This window comes from Cebus imitator, unplaced genomic scaffold (genome assembly GCF_001604975.1).
Source record: "Cebus imitator isolate Cc_AM_T3 unplaced genomic scaffold, Cebus_imitator-1.0 Scaffold61, whole genome shotgun sequence".
Taxonomy (NCBI): Eukaryota; Metazoa; Chordata; class Mammalia; order Primates; family Cebidae; genus Cebus; species Cebus imitator.
Genome location: NW_016107376.1, coordinates 5,460,257 through 5,481,363, shown reverse-complemented (window position 1 = coordinate 5,481,363; position 21,107 = coordinate 5,460,257). Strand labels below are relative to the sequence as shown.

At 43.9% G+C, this 21,107-nt stretch overlaps 1 protein-coding gene across 5 annotated transcripts in view; it reads right to left on the bottom strand.

Moving 5' to 3' along the window:
* FAM107B (family with sequence similarity 107 member B) overlaps nucleotides 1-21,107 on the bottom strand; it is a 245,333-nt gene that overhangs the window by 41,161 nt on the left and 183,065 nt on the right. Inside the window, exon 1 of one of the 5 annotated variants that reach the window (XM_037739018.1) lies at nucleotides 10,709-11,122. The exons of 2 other annotated variants lie outside the window; for them this stretch is intronic. The gene's annotated coding sequence lies outside the window, so the exon portion shown is untranslated. Of the gene's footprint in view, nucleotides 1-10,708; nucleotides 11,123-21,107 lie in introns of those variants that run through there. 2 more of the 5 variants (XM_017529820.2, XM_017529822.2) reach the window with 2 other exon arrangements.

Sequence of the window (21,107 nt, the reverse complement as noted above, 5' to 3'; positions counted from 1 at the left end):
CTGTTGAGTGCCAGGGGCACTGCTCCCAACAACATGGGCTTAGCAGCAAAGGACACAAAGCCGCTGCCACCTTGGAGCCTGCATTCAGGGGCAGGCAGGCCACTGACAAACCAAGGGAAATGTAGTATCAGGCCATGGAAAGTGCCATGCAGGGGACATACAGGTAAGGCAACAACAGAGTGGCGGCCCGTGCTACTGTGGATATTCACGAAAGACAGTGCCGAGAAGAGAGCAGACACTGAAGGAAGTGAGGGACGGAGCCAAGGGCTACCAAAGGGAAGAGCTTCCGGCAGACCAAGCCGCAAACACAGAGGCCTGGGGCAGGTGGGGACGGTGAGAAGCCGGACCAGGACAGCGGCAGGGAGGCAGCATGGTCAGGAACCGGGTTATAGTAAGGCTTCCAGATTCTACCCTCAAAACCATGGCGGGGGGGGCAAGGGCAAGAGGTCCTGCAGTGGTGATGGCAATACACTAGTAATAATGCTCCTCGTTCCTTAGATCTGCAAACCTTCCCAGTCCAGTCTAATACATAAAAGAAAGAAATAAACGTAAATAGTGGTTTCAACAATAAAATGTATTTTTTCTTTCTTTNTTTTTTTTGAGGCAGAGGCTCACTCTGCTGTCCAGGATGGAATGCTCACTGCAACCTCCGCCTCCCGGGTTCAAGGGATTCTCTTCCCTCAGCCTCCCAAGTAGCTGGGACTACAGGCATGTGCCATCACACCAGCTAATTTTTTGTATTTTTAGTAGTGGCAGGGTTTCGCCATGTTGGCCAGGCTGGTCTTGGACCCCTGACCTCAAGCGATCCACCCACCCTGGCCTCTCAAAGTGGTAGGATCATAGGCATGAGCCACTGTGCCCGGCCTTAGAGTGCATTTTCTACGCCAAAATGTTCAACTCATACCTACCGATGGAAAGTAAATTCACACAGTTTTAAATGTAATGATGACGTTAACCATTCGGGATGCCCTCAAATATAATATCCTCAATTGCTTTAAGCAGAGGACAGAATGGCCTTTTAATCTAACAATATTAGAATATGCAATTAACTAGTCTTCCATCACAGTCTACACTTCAAAGGGTGATGTACCTTCCTAAACAGTCTCGGGAGAGATTCTAAACCCTGAGAGTCACTGGCACATTTAACTAAAGCCACAGAACTAAACATTCCACTGGAGAAGTCCGAGTGATCACGTCCTCAAGTTTACTGCAAGCGCTAGAGACAAAGTTGCGAATTTCCTGCTTTGTGGGTGTTGTAGCTTCCGTAGACATCTTAATAATCAATTATATCATATCATGAGACATGTAAAACGAATAAATACAAACATGATGAAATCCTCCATTTGCAGGAAAACAGGCCATCATCAAATCTGGAGTCCTGTCCACAGAGGACAAAAGTCTGGAAGTAGCGATCCTTTACGACAATACCACGTCAGTCACATTATTAGTTGTAAACATCCTTTCTAAATCCAGGGGTAAGCAGGGAACTAATCCCCAGATGTGAGCTGCCCTTTGCATTTCTGAAGCCACGTGAACTTCCAGCCATAAAACTGTGACACTCACACCACTGGCAAACAGCTCAGACACAATAATTCAGAAGCTGACTGCATGCTAATTTCCATGTTATTTCTCAACAATAAGCATAGCTCTATTATCCCTGTTGGACAGGATGTCCTTCTGCCATTTCACTTGGATAAGAAATAGAGCTTGCCTGAGCTATAACAGATATGAGAAAAAGCAAATAATGTCTCTTCTATATGTGAAAGTTTAATTTATGCAACTTTTCTTGAAAAAGCCAAAGTTTCTCTCTTGAATCAATGAATTGCTACTGAAATAAAGTGGAAAAATTGTGAAGCGTAAAACAGCCACAGAAAGGTTACAGTAGTCTGTTTAATAAATAAAAACTTGAAGGGGGAAAACAGATCTTTGTTACCCACTCAAACTGAAAATACTTTGGGTTTTACACAAAGAAGCCAACCTATAGACGAGGGAAACAGTTTAACGGACATTTCTCTCATAACAAAAAATGCTTATTTTTTTTTTTTCCTTCTGATTTGAGAAGCAATGTGCTGATCACACAAAATTTGGAAAATACAGAAAAGTATAAAGAAAATTTACCCCATGAATGCATCATTTAAAATATTTACATTTTGGTACTTTTCCTTTTAATACAAATACACACCTCTTTGCATTTGTTAGCAAAATTTGGGATATTAAATATGTAATTACATTTATAAGGATTTCGCCTGTAATAACGTTTTCAATATATGGCAGCAAAATATGCCATTACATGAATGTATTATAGCTCACCTAACTATTCCTCTATTGTCCTATTCAAAACACAACAGACTAATTTTAATGTAACAGAGTAGGGAAGATCATTGCTATGGCTTCAGAATACTATAACCTTTCAGACACCACCACTTGTCAGGTCTGGGTGTGGTATCAAGGAAGAAAGTCCATAATTATCTGAAAAGGTTATTTCAATTCTCTGACCTTTCCCAGTGGTATATCTGTGTGAGGCTAGATTTTCTGCATTAATGAGCCGCCCCCAAAACAACCTATCCCAACAGACTGATTACAGAAGCAGATATGAGAACCCACCTATTTTCTATCAAAGTCGGTTATGAAACAGGTTCACAAAAATGGAAAACAATGTCACTCTTCTCACTAAATTGTTTTCATTTTAAAAATCACTAAAGAGATATAAATAAAACGACGTCAAACATTCGTCTCATACTTTTTTGTTTTAGGGAGGTTATTCTTCCTTATAAATGGCTTTTTTATTAGTATGTAACAGGTTTATTATTATGTTTGTTATTGTTAAGTGAACTTTTAAAATTCCTCAGTTTTAAATTTTAACATAGTAAAATATCAATAAATATAACCAAAAAAAGTTTTTTAAGATTCTCAAGTACTTTCTGAAACAGTGTAAAGAGACCCTGAAGTCAAAAAGATTGAGACTCAGTAGGTAACAGAATAAAGAGTTTCTGTAACAGATAAATAAATCCATTGATTACTGTATTTGCTTGTTACTGACTTCTGCTTAAAATGACACTGCTCTGAGACCTTGAACAGATCAGCAGCTTTCTGGGTAGAATTTTTCCTCTTCCGGCCACATTTAGTCTCTGAATAATTAGGGCCCCAAATACCTGATCCATTTCACCACTCTGTATCAAAATACTTTTTCAAAGCAGACATTGCAGGCTTCTGAGGAAAGAGAGCCCCCAAGAACCAGAGACGCAGATCTCTCGCCATGACACCTCACCACTTATTTGTTAGAAAAAAAAAATAGGATAAAATATTATCAAAATATTTTCGCTGCAGTGAGAGCAAACTGATTCAGATGACGGTATCTGAAATACACTTATCTTCACGGTTTATTATCATCTACTTTTACTTCCTCCTGCCCAAACTGCACAAGTTAATTCTGTGAATTCTGCAGGGCAAATGGCACAAGTTTCCTTCCATCTGTTAGTGCCCAGATCTCAACAGAAATAAGAAAATACTCATTTATTTCCTGTTACAGCTTTACTTTCTAACCACTAACGATCCAACTGAAAGGCCCAAACTATTACAACATTACAGATATTTCTAAATCTCAAGAACAGGGCTCCTACTATACCACTGTCCCATTCTTCCATATATAGTATTTTCTACACTTTTGTTCTAAAAGAGCAAAATGGTCACACTTTAAAAAATTGGGCTGGGCTGGGCTGAGCTGGGCATGGTGGCTCACGCCTGTAATCCCAGCTAACCGGAAGTCCGAGGCAGAAGGATCACCTGAGCCCAGGAGTTCAACACTAGCCTGGGCAACACAGCGAGACCCTGTCTCTAAAAATATCGATTTATTTATTTATTTATTTTGAGACAGAGTCTCGCTCTGTCACCCAGGCTGGAGTGCGGTGGTGCAATCTCAGCTCACTGCAACCTCCGCCTCCTGGGTTCAAATGATTCTCCCCCGACAACCTCCCGAGTGGCTGGGATCACAGGCGCCCACCACCACTCCCAGCTAATTTTTGTATTTTTTAGTAGAGACAGGGTTTCACCATGTTGGCCAGGGTGGTCTCAAACTGCTAACCTCAAGTGATCCGCCCGCCTCAGCCTCCCAAAGTGTTGGGATTAAATGCATGAGCCACCACGCCCGACCAATTTAATTTAATTCTTTAAAAAACTGGGCTGAAAATTAAAACAAATTCTTTCATTAAAACACATATTAACTGAGTGTTTAGTATATGCCAGGCGTATGTCTTGACACTGAGGATAAAACAGTAAAGCTCCCTTCTTTCATGGACTAATTTATCATAGCTTATTTTCTAATGGGGGAAGCAGGCATTTGACAAAGGAGCAGCAATAAAGTGTGCTGGGTTTTAACAGAGGAAGCCCAGGTCACCATGAGATAGACCATGGGAGTCCAGGGAAAGCAACCTGATGAAATGCAGTCCAAGGGGAGAACGCTCGGCAAACAGATGGCGCACAGACTTGGAGCACAAGATGAGCCACAAGAAGAAAGATGGGGCTCAGGCCTGGGGTTAGGGCACAGATACAAACCCAGATTCCCCAGATGAAGAGTGAGGCCATGTGCAAAAATGGAGGACACTGAGAAAGAATCAGTTCAATGGATCAGAGAAAACAAGGAAATCTGTCAGAGACTCACTGCATTTTAGATACCTGCAAAGCATGCAGGCGAACCTATAAAGGATGCACCGAGTCAAGGGCTTGAGCTCAGACGTTAGTACAGGCTGGATACGTAGATGTGAGAGCCAAAATCCTACAACAAACCAAGCAGCTGAAACTGCTGATATTCCTCAGCAGGGTGACAGAAGTGTCCTCAAAATGCCCCAAATGGCAAGAGGAAAGGGAGGCTGCAGGGGATAATCGAGAGGGAGAAGAAAACCCAGGAGAGGGTGTCTCTGGTGCTCAGACACAAGGGGATGTTTCACGGAGGAGGATGCGCTCCACAGGGGTAAATCCTGGCTAGTAAATGCTGCTGAGAGGGCAAGCAGGAGTGCAACAGAAGGGGCCTGTGGAACCAGCAGCAGGGCGGACACAAGGCCTCTCTGCAGGGCTGGCTTTGTGGGTGTGGGACCTTCACAGCCCCCATGCCCAAGGGCCCCACGCTTCATCTAATGCTTTACTGCTACCATCTTAAAATTCTTAATTTTGGAACAAAGAACCCTATATTTTCACTTTGCACTGGGCCCAAAAAATTCTGTAGCCAATCCTGACCCTCTGGTCAGTTTCACTAAAGTAGCAGAGATAAAAAACAGCATATAGTGGATTGAGGAGTAAATGGGACGTGAAAAAATAAGTAGGTGGCAGTGACTCGAAGGTGACCCCACATTCCTCTCCTCCTCTTTGTTCACCTGTCACCTGTTTCTAACAACAGAAGACAGCAAAGGTGATGAGATGTCACTCGTGTGATGCCATCATGCTGGAATCTTCCACCCTGGCCAGCTCTGAGGAACCCACGTGGCAGGAAAATGCAGGCAACCAAGTGTCACAACTGCAGGGAAATGAATTCTGTCGACAACCTGGGCAAGCCCACAAGCAGATTCTTCCTCAGTTGAGCCTCTGATGAGACCACAGCCCTGGCACCCATCTGGCAGCAGCCTGGTGACAGCCTGAAGCACAGAAACCAGCTAAGCTGTGCCCAGACTCCTGACTTGTGGAACTGCTAAGGGAACCAACACCAGGAAGAAGTGGAAAGGCAAGCAGTAGTGAGCAAAGGGAGCACATGGCCGCAGAGACGCCTCCCCTTGGAAGTCAGGTAGAATCTGAGGGATGTGCTATCCAGGCTCCGAGACTGCACCATGAATGAGAGGAAAATAGTACAGGCGCAGTAAGCACTTTGCATGTGCCCACCGCTCCGCCGCCCTTGACACACATCACCACTGAACCTCCCCAAACAGATGAGGAAACTGAGGCTCAGAGTTGTTTATGCCACTGAGTGTGGAATCATTTGCTGTGTGGCAACAGGTGATAGGACAAGGCAGAAAGCAGAACATGCTCTCAAAACGTTTCATCAAGGGAAGGAGAGAGAAGGCGGTCGCTGAAAGAGGAGAGTTCCAAGGAGGGCTGTTTTTGTCTTAAGACAGGAGAGACCTGAGCAGTCGTAAACGCTCATGAGAAGGAAACACCAAGAGGGAGGCTGAAATCAGAGGTGGGAGAGAATGGTGGTGCAGAAATGAATTTTTCGAGAATACATAGGATTCCTCTTTCACCATACACAGAAAAATGAGAAAAGGACCAGTCTAGGAGCAGGCAGATTTACAAAGGGGCGGTGGGAAGGCCAGAGTATGGCCTTGGCGTAACTGTCCCATGAACTGTGGAAAGATCATCTGCTGAGAGGGAAAAGCGAGGAGGGATGAGCTGAGTATGAACCTGGAGGCTGAAGAAGTGTGGAGGAGGTTGGAAAAGTCATTATGGAGAGGAAGAGGGTTGATGAGGAAAATGTCTGATTTCCAGGCAGGGCTGAGGCCTCGTGAGGTGGAGATCAGGATCACAGAGAGGCAACTGTGTAACTTTCTCTGGCAGAACTCGGAAGTCGAGGGACAGGAATGGGTGGGCGTCCAATCCTCCAAGACAGAGAAGGATGGGACTCCAGCCTGTGGATAAGCGCATCGCGGAAATGCTGGAATTCAAAAGCAGAGCCAAAGTCCAGCAGGAGCAGAGGGGTTGGAAAGGGACCTGGAATGGGAAAACTCTGATGTTCTTATGGTAATCTGTCAGCTGAGCTGAGGGACAGACGTTTCTGGTAAGTGGGATCTCTGGATTTCAGCTCAGAAGCGGTTCCTGGTATTAATATCCACAATGGGCTGGGCGCAGTGGCTCATGCCTGTAATCCCAGCACTTTGGGAGGCCAAAACGGGCAAATCACCTGAGGTCAGGAGTTTGAGACCCACCTGACCAACATGGAGAAACCCCATCTCTACTAAAAATACAAAATTAGCCAGGTGTGGTGGCGCATGCCTGTAATTCCAGCTACTTGGAAGACTGAGGCAGGAGAATCACTTGAACCTGGGAGGCGGAGGTTGTGGTGAGCCAAGATCATACCATTGCACTGCAGCCTGGGCAGTAAGAGCAAAACTCTGTCTCAAAATAAAAAATTAAAAAATGCCCACAGTGGTGACTTTTTAGGGTAACCGCCTCCTCCTAGTTTGAGCACTGAAAGTCCTGCATCCTGTGAAACTCCCTGGTCCTCAGATTGAACATCCCCATCCTGCAAAGCTCCAGCCGCCACTCCAATCTCAGGCAAACCAGGCTGCTGGCCACCCAGCTGCCATGGAGTCCCTGGTGAGCTTTAACAAATGCTGACCCCTGCAGCAGATGACCATGAGCAGCCCTGCCTCTAGATCCCACAGCACACATCGGGTGGGAGTAGGTACACTCCCATTCCCAAGGGAGCCGAGGCAGCAGTGAACTCAGAGCACGGCTCTCGGTTAGATTAGGAAGTGAAGATACTGGGGGAGGAGGCTGGTTGATGATCCCAGGGTTAGACCAGGAGGTGAAGAGACTCAGGTAGGAGGAGGCTGGCTGATCCCTGTGTTAGACCAGGAGGTAAAGATACTCAGGTAGCAGGAGGCTGGCTGATCTCAGGGTTACACCAGGAAGTGAAGATACTCAGGTAGGGGGAGGCTGGCTGATCTCAGGATTATACCAGGAGGTGAAGGTACAGGGGAAGGAAGTGGCATGAGAGCTGGCTGATCCCAAGTCAGGAGCACAGCACCTGGCGGAAGAGGCTGGAAGGGAAGGGAGTGGGAGTGGAGGCAGAGGGGGAGGCACAGAGCAGTCCCAGGAGCCTGGAAGGAGGCGGAGGGACAGGGCAGGGGGTGGGATCCTAAATCCCACAGTCGTCAGCGACATAATAAACGGCAACTCCAGGGGAGCTGGCGTCTGCCGATGTCTGTGGAACACAGTGTGTAGGTGGATTTTAACACACTGAGATTGCTATTTGGTATAATGACATGTTTAGCCTGAAGAAATGAAGTTAGGAATTTTCTGAGCTACAGAATGAATTTTTTGGTCCTCGTCGGAAAGTCCTTTGCTCTTGGAACTCAATTCTCAGATGTCTGTTTCACAAATCATCACCCTCATTCTTTGCCCAACCTCGAGTCTCTTTATTTTTCATATTCCACAAATGATGTGTGTTTGTTATCTGAATCCAGAAAACCCTCATGGGTTTGCAGATATAACTGCCAATAACTGATACAGAAATACAGAGTGTAGAAAATATTTCTTGACAATAAAAGCCAGAAGGAAGATTCAGGTTCTCCCATCCACATGAAAGGAAGGGGAGGGTAATGCTGTGTTGTCGTGAGCTGCGGTTTGCACTGTACACGTGTGTGTGCATGCATGCACACATGTGTTACGTTAAGATCATAACATCTGGTGACTTAAGTCCTCGGGAAGCTAGACAGACTCAACATATTGTTCCAGCAAAAACTTCAGCATCATTTAGAAGAAAATATAGCAGAGAAAAGAATCCCTCAAGTAAGAACAATGCAGGTACTTCTGTTCAGTGTAACTAACCTTCCTCTAAACTCGGGAAGACGGAAATAAGCCAGAACTGGAAGGTACGGAGCCCTAACACAGTCAGCTCCCAGGTCAGCAGAAGAGACAGGTACTCCAGACTTCAGACCTTGAGGGAAACCGAGGTTCCTCTGTCCTTTCTCTAACATAACTGAGTTCCTTCTTTCCTTCTCCCTCCTCAATGCAAGGCCACGCTTCCCTAAACAAGAACTGGGACTCTCATGCCTACTGAGACAGGCAGAGAGTCTCACAGGTGTCAACAGTTTCAAGAACCTTGCAGCCTCAGCCAAAAACCAACCAGGCAGGCTGGTCAAGCCCAGAGGCTCCTGAAAACCAGAAACTAGGGCAGAAACACCCAGCAACTCAGTCCCTTTTCTAAAACACAGCTACCAATAAATATATATTTATAAATCACTGTCATGAGCCATAGAAAGGGGATGCTTTTGTAAATTAAAGCATCCAAACGTTAAACCAATATTACTTAGGACAGTATTTGTCATTGCTACAGAAAAACATTTTATGTAAATATGAATGCAGACAAGGTAAATAAGTGTCTTCTGTTAATATAAGAGTAGCCCGTATTTTTTTCTGACATGAAAAGACACTGAAAACACACCTACCAAAAAAAGGTGGTGTGTGTGTGTGTAATCTGTTTGTCTAGGTCAACATTAGAACTTCACCCAGTATCTGCGTACACTGAGGCCCAGCAGGGCAGGGTGCTTAATCAGTGTATGTAGCAAGACAAGCCAGAGCCGCTCTGAGGGGATTGCACAGGAGGAAGGAGACTGTTTAAATCTCCTTAGATAGGTACTGACAGGGACTGGAAATGATATTTTCACAGTGGACACCCAAGACACACTCTTCCTAATCCTAACCAAGGAATAAGAAGCAAACTAAAGGCCAGGCGTGGTGCCTGATGCCTATAATCCAAGCCCTTTGGGAGGCCAAGGTGGGCACATTGCTTGAGGTCCGGAGTTAGAGACCAGCCTGGCCAACATAGTGAAACCTCATCTCTACTAAAAATATAAAAATTGGTCGGGTGTGGTGGCGGGTTCCTGTAATCTCAGCTACTCAGAAGGCTGAGGCAGGAGAACAGCTTGAACCTAGGAGGCAGAGGTTGCAGTGAGCTGAGATCGCACCACCAGACTTCAGCCTGGGCGACAGAGTGAGACTTCATCTCAAAAAACAAAAAAGCAAATTAAACTCGGCACATATCAGTGTTTCGTTGTGGTCAGGTGTTTGGTCTTTCTTTTTAATATCCATACCTACGAGGGCGGAAGTGAAGGCAATGAGCAAATGCCTTCAAATCAAGTGCTATTTTACCAAAATCAAGTATGTCTTAGTCAGCCCAGGCTGCTCTAACAAGCTGCCATAGGCTGGGGGCCTTAAACGATACTCGTCAATTTCTCACAATTCTAGAGGCTGGGACGTCCAAGACGAGGTGTCAGCAGGTCGGATGTCTGGTGAGGGCTCTGTTCCTGACTGGTACATGTCCACCTTCTGGCTGTGTCCTCACAAGGTGGACAGGAGAGAGAGAGAAAAAAAAAAAAAAGCTCTCCTGTCTCTTCTCGTGGAAGCACCAATCCCATTCTCAGGAACTCTGCCCTCATGACCTAATCACCTCCCAAAGTCCGCTCCTCCTAAAACCATAACATAAGGGGTTGAGATTTCAACATGTGCATTTTGGGGCTGACTCAGACCGTAACAAGTACTTCAAAATATACTTATCAGGACTACAATCTTCACTGCATAGTCACATTTTACCGGAAATAGATATCTTCAGAGAAAATGCATAATTTAATTATCAGGATCCTAGACACTTCATAGAGCATGGATAAAATAATGCAGATAAAAGTTAGCGAATCCGAAAAGATTTCTTAAAAGGCTAAGTAAAGGGCGACTCATCCAGAGTTTGACAGACATGGTTGGCATCTGAAGAAACTTTAGGGAAAAAAAAAAAAAAATAGTTCACAACTGCACAAGACACAGGCTATTCTAAAACTATCTTCCTGGCAAAGACACCCGATCCAATACCACCCACTAGAACAACATGTAAGTTTTATTTAGTCTCACACAGGTATGCTATTCTGTTAAGAAGTCTAAGTTCACACAACATTTTCTAGAGAAGGACTACATTATTCAACAGCCATAGAAAGATCCCAGTGTTTATTTTTACCTCAGACATCTATTTTCCTGTTTATGTTTTAATCATGAGCATTCAAGGTGGTGAAAAATCATCCTTCAGCAAGGGAAGAGTTAGCCCAGGAAGTCATCCCCATCCCTGTCACCCATCAAGGCCTACGTGACAAAAGTTACAGAGACTGACCTCACCTCAGTAGCTATCAGCAGGCTTTTCACACCCAAGGTGGCAAATAAAAAGACCGTAGTAGGAATGCACCTTCCGAGTGTGGTAGTTTCTTACAGTGGTGAAGAAAAGCGCCCAAAACAAGAGTTAACCATCCCCCCAAAGTGCTCTTTCTGGAAATTAAAAAAGCCACAGTTCAAGTTCAAAGAGAAAGGCTTTAGCAACTTCTGAAAGCAGGAACTGTGTGCAAGTGAATGACCTCATCCGGCACAGAAGCCAGAGCAAACAATGAGAAACAACCCGTACCAACTCTGGTACCAGTCACTGACCTTCCACACCAATGGAACGTGCCGGCAGCCCTGATAAAATGTGCTTGTACGTAAAAAAAATCAGCTCCTCTACATGTAAGCAAATATGCAAGCAGACCTCTCCAGCCCTGGATGGGCACCATCCCCATTCCGACACTCATACAACCTGACTGCAGGAAGCACGAGTAAGTTAACCTCCAATTGGAGGAGGCCGAGTTCTCGCACTTGTGAGGGCATCACCACAAGCCCCATTGCCTGAGAGCAACCAGAATGGCCCTCCTGAGGCTGGGATTCAATGTATCAAAGCCTGCTTTATAAAATGTGCTGAGACTTTTCGATGGGGAAGGGCTGTGTTTAATACACCAGAAGCCAGGTGCGGTGGTGCGCGCCTGTGGTCCTAGCTACCCCAGAAGACCACTTGAGCCCAGCAGTCTGAGACTGCAGTGCACTATGATCACACATGTGAACAGTCACTGCATTCCAACCTGGGCGACAGAAAGGGCTCATCTCTTAAAAAAAAAAAAAAAAAAAGGAAAAAAATACATATTAGAGAGAGAGAAAATGTGTGTGTGTGTGTGTGAGTGTGTGTGTGTATTAGAGTAGAAAAAAATTACAAGCAGAAGGGTCTTGAATTCCAATCCTAATTCTGTCCAACTATACCTGTATGACCTCTGGGCTGAAGGATCAAATCCCCTCTAAAACAAGGAGGTTCCTTCCAGTTCCAGATTGTTATTGCTAAATTATTAGGAAATAGCAAATATACATCAAAGCTAAAGTGTGAAATTACCATTGCAGAGGCACATACAGATGCCCATTTGGTGACATCTGGCCCATAAGTACATTTCAACCCCTGCACCAAGCCCAATGCACGGCAGACTCCAACCACCTCCCAGAGCCACAGCCCTGCTCAGTCAGTGCATTATGGAGACAGACAGGCTTGGTGGAAAGCTCTGAAAACCATCTGCTGTGGTTTGACTATGTCCCCTAAAGTTCATATGTTGAAACTTAATCCTCCTTGCAACAGTGATGAGGTCATGCAGGCTCCACCCCATGAATGGATTAATGCCGTTATCATGGAAGTGGGTTATAAAATGGAAGAGTTCAGCCCCCTTTCCTCTCTTGCCCTTCCACCTTCCACCATGGGATAATGCAGCAAGAAGGCCCTTGCCAGATGCAGGCCCTCGACCTTGGACTTCCCAGCCTCCAGAAACTATAAGACATACATTGTTGGCTGGGGGCAGTGGTTCACACCTGTAATCCCAGCACTTTGGGAGACCAAGGCTGGAGGATCACTTGAGGTCAGGAGTTCAAGACCAGCCTAGACAACCAACATGGTGAAACCCTGTCTCTACTAAAAATGCAACAACAAAAATTACCAGGGCATGGTGGAGCACGCCTATAGTCCTGGCTACTCGGGAGGCAGAGGAAGGAAAATCACTTGGACCCAGAGGCAAAGATTGCAGTAATCTACATCATACCACTGCACTCCAGCCTGGGCAACTCCATCTCAAAATAAATAAATAAGTTTCTTTTCTTTGTAAATTATCCAGTCTGTGGCATTCCGTTACAGCAGCACAGAACAGACTACAGCAGTGTCTACAAACAATGCTGTTTGACTCACACTTGGTTCACTTGGATTCTTTGCAAATGATCATCATTGTGAATATGTGTAATTAAAATAAATAAATAAAATCAACTAGGGTGCAGGAGTTTATCTGCTCTTTCTGCTCCTTCTCTCATAATCTACCCTTCCCATGACACAGGAAATATTTTGGCACTCTCAACATGAAATGCCACAAGACCAGGGTAGATATTTAAAGGTTCAGCTCCTCTCTGCTTATAAAAAGTGTAAAATATCAGTTCAGTAAGAACAGGGTTTAGTACAATACACAAACACTACTGAATGTGCACGCCACCCTGAGAAAAAATCTTGAATTAGTGTTTACTAAACATATAACAAGGTGATACTTCACCAGACATCCTAACACAGTTATTCCCAACTGAATATGTAAGAGTGAACTGTCATTCTTTAAATTCTGTGCCCTGAGACATTACACTATGCATGCACGGTGGATATAATCTATGCAATATCTCAAAACAAAACCATGGTTTTGTTGTTGTTTTAACGTATACATTGTTAAGAAGGATCTTCAGTAGGACATTTTGCAGACGGGTACAAATGCTGGTTGAGGAACTGCATCTGGCGAGGGGCCTTCTTGCTGCATCATCCCATGGTAGAATCCCTGGGCCAACAGCATTTGGGAAACACTGCTCCCACCTACACTTGCAGAGTTCCTGCCAATCAGGAGTTTCCACTGCCACCCAAGTCTCAGAACAAAGCCATGGTGGATGATCACAGCCGTCCACCTCTTGGCAGCCAATCAGACTAGCAGGCTAGACATACTGTTTTTATCCATGGACCACAACCAGCCTAGAGAGAAGACTGAGAAAAAACTTAGCACACAGACCTCTCACAGATTATTAGGACATTTTAGTCAACTCTTAGAAGAATAATTAGGAAATCATATTGTTAGTATGAAGTGTAGGAAATAAAATTACACGATTTTAATAACACTACATCACACTTTTCCCCAATGCATCTCCACCCACAACACAAGTCATACATGCCCCTATAAATTCTGTATGAAGATGGTAAAATATCTTCGTAATTCATGTCTAATTGGCCACAGCTAGCAAGTAACAGGATGCTTGAATCCAGGTCTCTTTTATTCCAAAAATCATATTACCCTAGGCTATAGTGCACCCATCAGATGACACACCAGGAAAAGAAATATGACCTCCTTTTATTAAGCCTTTCATACTGACCTTTAATAAAATCACTGACTTTGCTGACCTTTGGAAAAGTAGCTCATAAACTACGTTATCTGTATGAATCAATAATAAACACTAAAGGGGATGAGCTTCTTGCATTGAAGAAAGCAGGTGGCATATTTTCTTGAATTTCTAGTTTAAGTAGCTTGTACTTCCCTGTACTAGGAAAGAAGCTTTTCTTTTCTTTCTTTCTTTTTTTTTTTTGAAATGGAGTCTCACTCTGTCTCCCAGGCTGGAGTGCAGTGGTGTGATCTTGACTTACTGCAGCCTCCACCTACTGGGGTTAAGCGATTTTCCTGCATCAGCCTCCTGAATAACTGGGATTACAAGCATATGCACCACACCTGCTAATTTTTGTATTTTTAGTAGAGATGGGATTTCACCATGTTGGCCAGGCTGGTCTTGCCCTCCTGACCTCAAGTGATCCACCCGCCTCAACCTCCCCAAGTGCTGGGATTACAGGTGTGAGCCACTGCACCTGGCCAAGAAGCTTTTCAATAGAGAACAATACAAACGCAGCAAAGAAAAAGCACTGTGTTGGCCTGGACACCAAGGGAACACCACATGTCACAAAGGAGCTCACAGCCACAGGGGCCTGGGGAAACCCCAACATCTAAAGAATCTTTAGGGCATGGCTTCCAAACTTTTCTGACAGCCACTGACAATCAGAAAAACATTTTACATCACAATGCAGACAGACACGTGTGTAAGGACTTCACAAAACAATACGAATGCCTCGTGTGGGCACACATTTCCTATTCTACTTAACATTTCAAAACACAGGCTGTGAACCTCAGTGTAAAACCGATGAGTTAGATCCAGCAAGGGATGAATGGATAAGCGATGTGGTCTATCCACACAATTTAGGTATTTTTCAGCCTTAAAAAGGAAGGAAATTGTCACTTATGCTACCACATGGATGAACCTTGAAGACATCACACTAAGTGAAATCAATCAGTCATAAAAAGACAAGTACTATGTGGTTCCATTTATATGAGGTCCCTAGACTAGTCAAACTCATAGAAAGTAGAATGCTGGTTCCCAGAAGCTGGGGGAGAAGGAAATGGGAAGGAATTGTATTATGGGTACAGAGCTTTGGTTTGGGAGGATGAAAAAGTTCTAAAGATGAACAGCAGAGATGGCTCCACAGCAATGTGGTTAAAATCATCTACTTTGTTACGTACATTTCACAATTGTTTTAAAAGCCACTAAGTTGGCCGGGCACAGTGGCTCACACCTGTAATCTCAGCAGTTCGGAAGGCCAAGGTGGGCAGATCGTGAGGTCAGGAGTTTGAGACCAGCATGGCCAACATGGTGAAATTCCGTCTCTACTAAAAATACAAAAATTAACTGGGTGTGGTGGCGCACGCCTATAATCCCAGCTACTCGGGAGGCTCAGGCAGGAGAATTGTTTGAACCAGTAGGTGGAGGCTGCAGTGAGCCAAGATCATGCCACTGCACTCCAGCCTGGGCTACAGTGTAAGACTACATTAAAAAAAAAAAAAAAAAAAGAAAAAAGAAAAAAGCCACCGAGTTATAAAGCAGTGAACAGTGGGAAAACTCTCCCAAATTTATGGCTTTCTATACTATGTGACGTTAGTAAAATTGGCACAATTGGAAAGAAACACTTACAGTCGTATTCTGTGCTATGAGAATCCTAACAATGCAAACACATCTTTGTACTTTATTTTTTTCTATCTATAAAACAGGAATACAGATATTTACTACAAAATTAAAGAAGATCGCAATGCCAAAAAGTATTTTGTTAGGAAGATTGAGAATACCATAAAAACCTAGTTAAGAACAGAAATGAACAGATCCCTAAATAGAGAAGGGATATTTTATTAGATTAAATCTTCCCAGAGTATTTGCAATTAGTAATGTGCTGCCTCTACTAAACACGATGAAAAAAACAGAAACGCTGATTTCAAGCAGATCTGAAAAAATATATAATCATGCACTGCTTTTTTGGATCAATGGTTGTTTCTTCATATTGTCAAAGTATGCTTAGAAAGAAGTTTCTCTATCAAACGCTTCCATTCACTGACAGAACACTGCTTATGATGAAATCTTACAGAAACATGTAAATGCCTTTCATGGTTAGATATGCCTCCTTGCCTTATAGGGTCCAACTGAGAAAACATTCTAATTGCATATTCTCGAATGTGTACTTACAAAGGTGTTTCTCTGTCAAATCCTTCCATTCCCTGACAGAAAACAGTTTATGATACATCTTAAAGAAATCATGCTCACATTTGCATTTTATTGCTAGGTTTTTCTGCTTAGTCTCATGGGGCCCAATGAAGAAAGAATATGTTCTAATAACGTATTCTTGATGTGGCCTTACAAAGGTGTTTCTCTGTCAAATGCTTCCATTCACGGAAAGAAAGCAGCTTCACGTGAATCTTCAAGAAAGCAACCTTACATGTGCCTTTTATAGCTACATATGTAAACCTGCATAATAAAAACAAATTTTTAAAAAAGTTCTAGTTTTAAAAATTGTTTCTTTTAAAAAACTGTATTTCCAAAAGTACACAGATCAATATCAGAGGGTTAGCCCTTGATTTTCAGGTTGAGATCCTAGGATTTCAGCTCCCAGGATGGCAGGAGAGGCCTTGGTTCTTCAACCCTAATCTCAGGTCAGTTCCAAGTGCCAGACCTTGAAACTTAGATCTGTAAACCTCTGCTTAGATACACAACAACACAGGTGCACATTAATAACCTTCATGAAGCAGCCCCAATGTTTTCAACCCCTGACATGAACAAAAGTACTTATAATCTACAGGTTTTCTGTGCATTCTCCAATATTAAAGCCATTTTTTCTCTAAAATAAACATTTTTGGACAGTCAATATTTCTGTAACTGCAGCCAGCCAGGAAACGCATTGAGTTACGTGAGGTTTTTTTTTTTTATTATTAAAGGTAGTATGGCTAAGGCCACCTAAAAATGACTCCTTTCCCCAGTTCTTCCCAACGGAACGTAGTCCTAAAGTTGACACCCATTTTCACGTTTAAATAAGAGCTTCACGGGCTCTCAACCTCTACACCCAGGGCCAGTGCATCAGTACAAAGCTTTCTCTCCATTTGGAAAAGTTCATTAATTGAAATGGTAATGACTGCTTCTAAGCAGAATGACAACTCCTCTAACATTTCTGTGAACTGCAAGCAGGTGCCAGCCTCCCTAACGATACGGAAGTTTCCTTAGGGCAAATATCCTGCACTTATCTGTGCCCTGGACGCCAGATCCTACATTTGGAATTGAATGAACATCAGCTGAATTAACACATTCCACAAACTTGATCCAATCTCACTTATCTGTCTTCACTCTGCCAAAACTCTTTGAGTAATTTCCTCAACATTAGAAATATAGTGAAGAAAAATCTAGAATAAACGAGTTGCTTCCCTATTACGGATGCACATTTCCTTTGGAGATTCTTAAATAACACCACTGGCTTATGAATATGACAAGCCTTCACCGGGGGAGAAAAATCCATCAGACTTGCCGAGAGAGGGGATCTTGCCAAATTGCTCACTTTCTGGTCCTGTTTACAGAGTGAGTGATAGCAGTCTTCATTTAAGACATTTTTTCTGGAGTCAGGAAGCAGCTACAGGCCATTCAGAAGGTAAGAAGACCTCACCAACTGCACCCTTGGTCACAAGAAAGAATTATTAACTTGAGATTTCCTGTTCAACAAAAGAAAAACAGAACTATTTTAGAAGAGATTAGTAGGAGGAAGAATGAGGCAGAACATGAGTAAACACACCATACCTGGCAAATCACTGTTGGGAGAAAACAATGACACAATCAAATTTTAATCTAAAGAACGCAGCTAGTTGGCTGGGTGGGGTGGCTCACGCCTGCAATCCTAGCATTTCGGGAGGCTGAGGTGAGCGGATCACCTGAGGTCAGGAGTTTGAGACCAGCCTGGCCAACATGGTGGAACCCTGTCTCTACTAAAAACACAAAATATCAGCCAGGCATACTGGCTCCCGCCTGTAATCCCAGCTACTAAGGAGGCTGAGGCAGGAGAATCGCTTAAACCTGGGAGGCAGAGGTTGCAGTGAGCTGAGATTACACCATTGCACTCCAGCCTGGGCAACAAGGGCAAAACTCCTTCTCAAAAAAAAGAAAGAATGTGGCAAGTTCGCTCATCTGTGGTTCATCATGACCCCAAGTGCTAATTACTCAATCAGAGTCTCCAAAAAGTATAGCATGTTCTTGTTCAAACACAGACTAAAAATGACAGCCTTGTTCACATTTCATTGTAAGACTTTACCAAAATTGTAACAAAGAAAAAAAAAAAGCTACACTCCTTTCTGTTAATATATACAGGTCTTTCAGGAACGCTCCCCACCCCCACCCCACGACAAACACCTAGAAAAGACTCATTTGTTGTATGAAGCACTAAGTTCAAGTCCATAAATTGATTTTCTAAGATGTTATCTTAATTTTCTTCTGAAACAATTACCGATTTGACATACCAACTGTGAAAACTAATTTCTTAAAATGTAAGCTTTTCCAAAGCAGGTTCAGCCATTCAAGCATCATTTGGAAACACCCATACCAATGAGTAGAATTCCTTGAATAGAGGAAGGCACTGAGTCAGTGAATGAAAACAAACTACACTCTTCTGGAAATGGCAAGGCTGAAGAAACCGCATTTTAATCTTCAGAAGCCAGTTAACCAGTGGCTGTAAAGCAGTGCATATTTAAAGCCTCTACTTCAAAGCATCCAAAATCTCACAATTGGAGTAAACAGAGGAAACCAGTGAGAGGGTCATCTCAAAACTGTTCCTACCTCTCTACCCAGCTGGGAACTGCCCTAAAAGTACAACCCTGGGCTTTATCAAGCAAAGAAATGAAAGTTCTATTTAAGCAAATCCAGAAATTTCTGTTAGTCGCATTACCCAAGTAAAAACACACAAGGGCAACCGAATTTCAAAACCAAGTTGGTTACTCGATACCCCATATTAGGAGATAAGAGGAGGATACAATTGTTCTGTCATTCACTAGTTCCTTCCAAAGAAGGTTTGGAGTATGTTAAAAGTCATGCATGTCTCATGCCTATCATCCTAGCACTTTGGGAGGCTAAGGCAGACAGATCACTTGAGGTCAGAAGTTCAAGACCAGCCTGGCGAAGGTGGTGAAATCCCATCTCTACTAAAATTACACAAATGAGCCAGGCATGCAGGCAGGTGCCTATAGTCCCAGCTACTCGGGATGCTGAGGCAGGAGAATCGCTTGAACTCAGGAAGGAGAGGTTGTAATGAGCTGAGATCACACATTGCACTCCAGCCTGGGCACTGCAGCAAGACTGTCTCAAAAAATAAACAACTAAATAAAAAGCCATACATGCAAGTAGGTAAATAGAATTAGAAAGTCAAAGCTACTTTACAAAAGAAATAGCAAAAGTGTTATACACAAGAGCTAATATAATTTCCAGATCTCCGTATTAAGTGTTGTTTTGACCTTTCTGGGAGCCAGGACCAAAAATAAAAAGATACATACTATACATTCTTAGAAAAAAAGTATCCATCTTCTCAAGAAAAGAAAAAAATATGGCATCATTGTCTAAAAGAAGTTTTCCACATGGAATCTTACACAAGGAACAACGCACTATGGCATGAACAAAAAGCCTTTATTCATTCATGCCAAATAAAAGCACACTGAACACATGGCTGCTTATTTTTTAATTAAAAATTGTTAAAGGCCAAAGGCATAGAATTATGTGTAGCCTTTAATTCACCGGTCTTTAAATCATTTTAACTCACTGAAAGAAAATGCTAACAGATCCTCACACTTGGCCTCCCAGGATCCTAACTTCATTCCAAGCTGGAGCTTAATGTATTCTGCAGAACATTCTTCCCAGAGATCATTTCCTTCTGCCGGCTTATTGAGAAGACAGTGATTAAAACCTCCAGAACTCTTACTCTGTTGCTTTGGTAAGTTCAATAAGCAATCTTACCTGACTGAGTGCACCTGAAGTTACAGTAAATCAGAGCAAGAACTACAGCAAGGCTCTGCTGCTGGAAACAAGTACAAAACCCTAAGTCCAAGGAATGCAGGTTCTAGTGGCTGGGCCAGGGGAGGAGGAGGCTGGGCAATTTGCAAATGAGCATGCACGTATCTGCAACGGGTCTGGTGCAGTGTTGGGAAGAAAAACAACAGAGCTGACAGCGAGCACGCGGGTCAGATGCTGCATTTACAAAGAGAGCACGCGGGTCAGACACCGCATTTACAAAGGTGGCCCGGAGGCCTCTGGAGGCCTCTGCAGCGCGTCAGGTGCAAGCTTTCCAAAGAGAGATCAGGAGAAACTCAGAGTCCCTGGATAAGCACGTGAGTCACTGCTCAGGGAAAACAGCAAAAAGGCCAGTGTGGCTGCGGCAGGGTGCCAGGAGGGAAGCGGCTGGAACCTGAGTCAGGCTCAGCTTTAGATGCATTCCACAACTCAAGACGCAGTTGATCCAAGTCTCAGAGTTCCAGGCCACGGAATGCGGTGGAAAAATCAACTGGCCTGAAAGACATTCGTTCAGAGCCATCCCTGCCACAGCCTCACCCGGTCATCAGGATGTTCCCAGGGACATCTAACTCTGGCTGCTATCACCAGCAGGGGTCCACACTAGAAGCAGTTTTAAAATCTATGCCCTGCTGGGCGCGGTGGCTCACACCTCTACTCCCAGCTCTCTGGGAAGCCAACACAGGATGACTATTTGAAGTCATAAGTTGGAGAACAGCCTGGGCACCATAGCAAGACCCCGTTTCTACAAAAAACATATTAAAACTCAGGTGAGCGTGGTGGTACACACTCAGTCCCAGCTACTCGGAAGGCTGGGGTGGGAGGATCACTTGAGTCCAGGAGTCAGAGGCTGCAATGAGGTGTGATCACACCACTGTATTCCAGCCTGGGCAACAGAGCAAGACCCTACCCTCAAAAATACAATAAATACAAGGCCGGGCGCGGTGGCTCACGCCTGTAATCCCAGCACTTTGGGAGGCCGAGGCGGGTGGATCACAAGGTCAAGAGATCGAGACCATCCTGGTCAACATGGTGAAACCCCGTCTCTACTAAAAATACAAAAATCAGCTGGGCGTGGTGGCGCGTGCCTGTAATCCCAGCTACTCAGGAGGCTG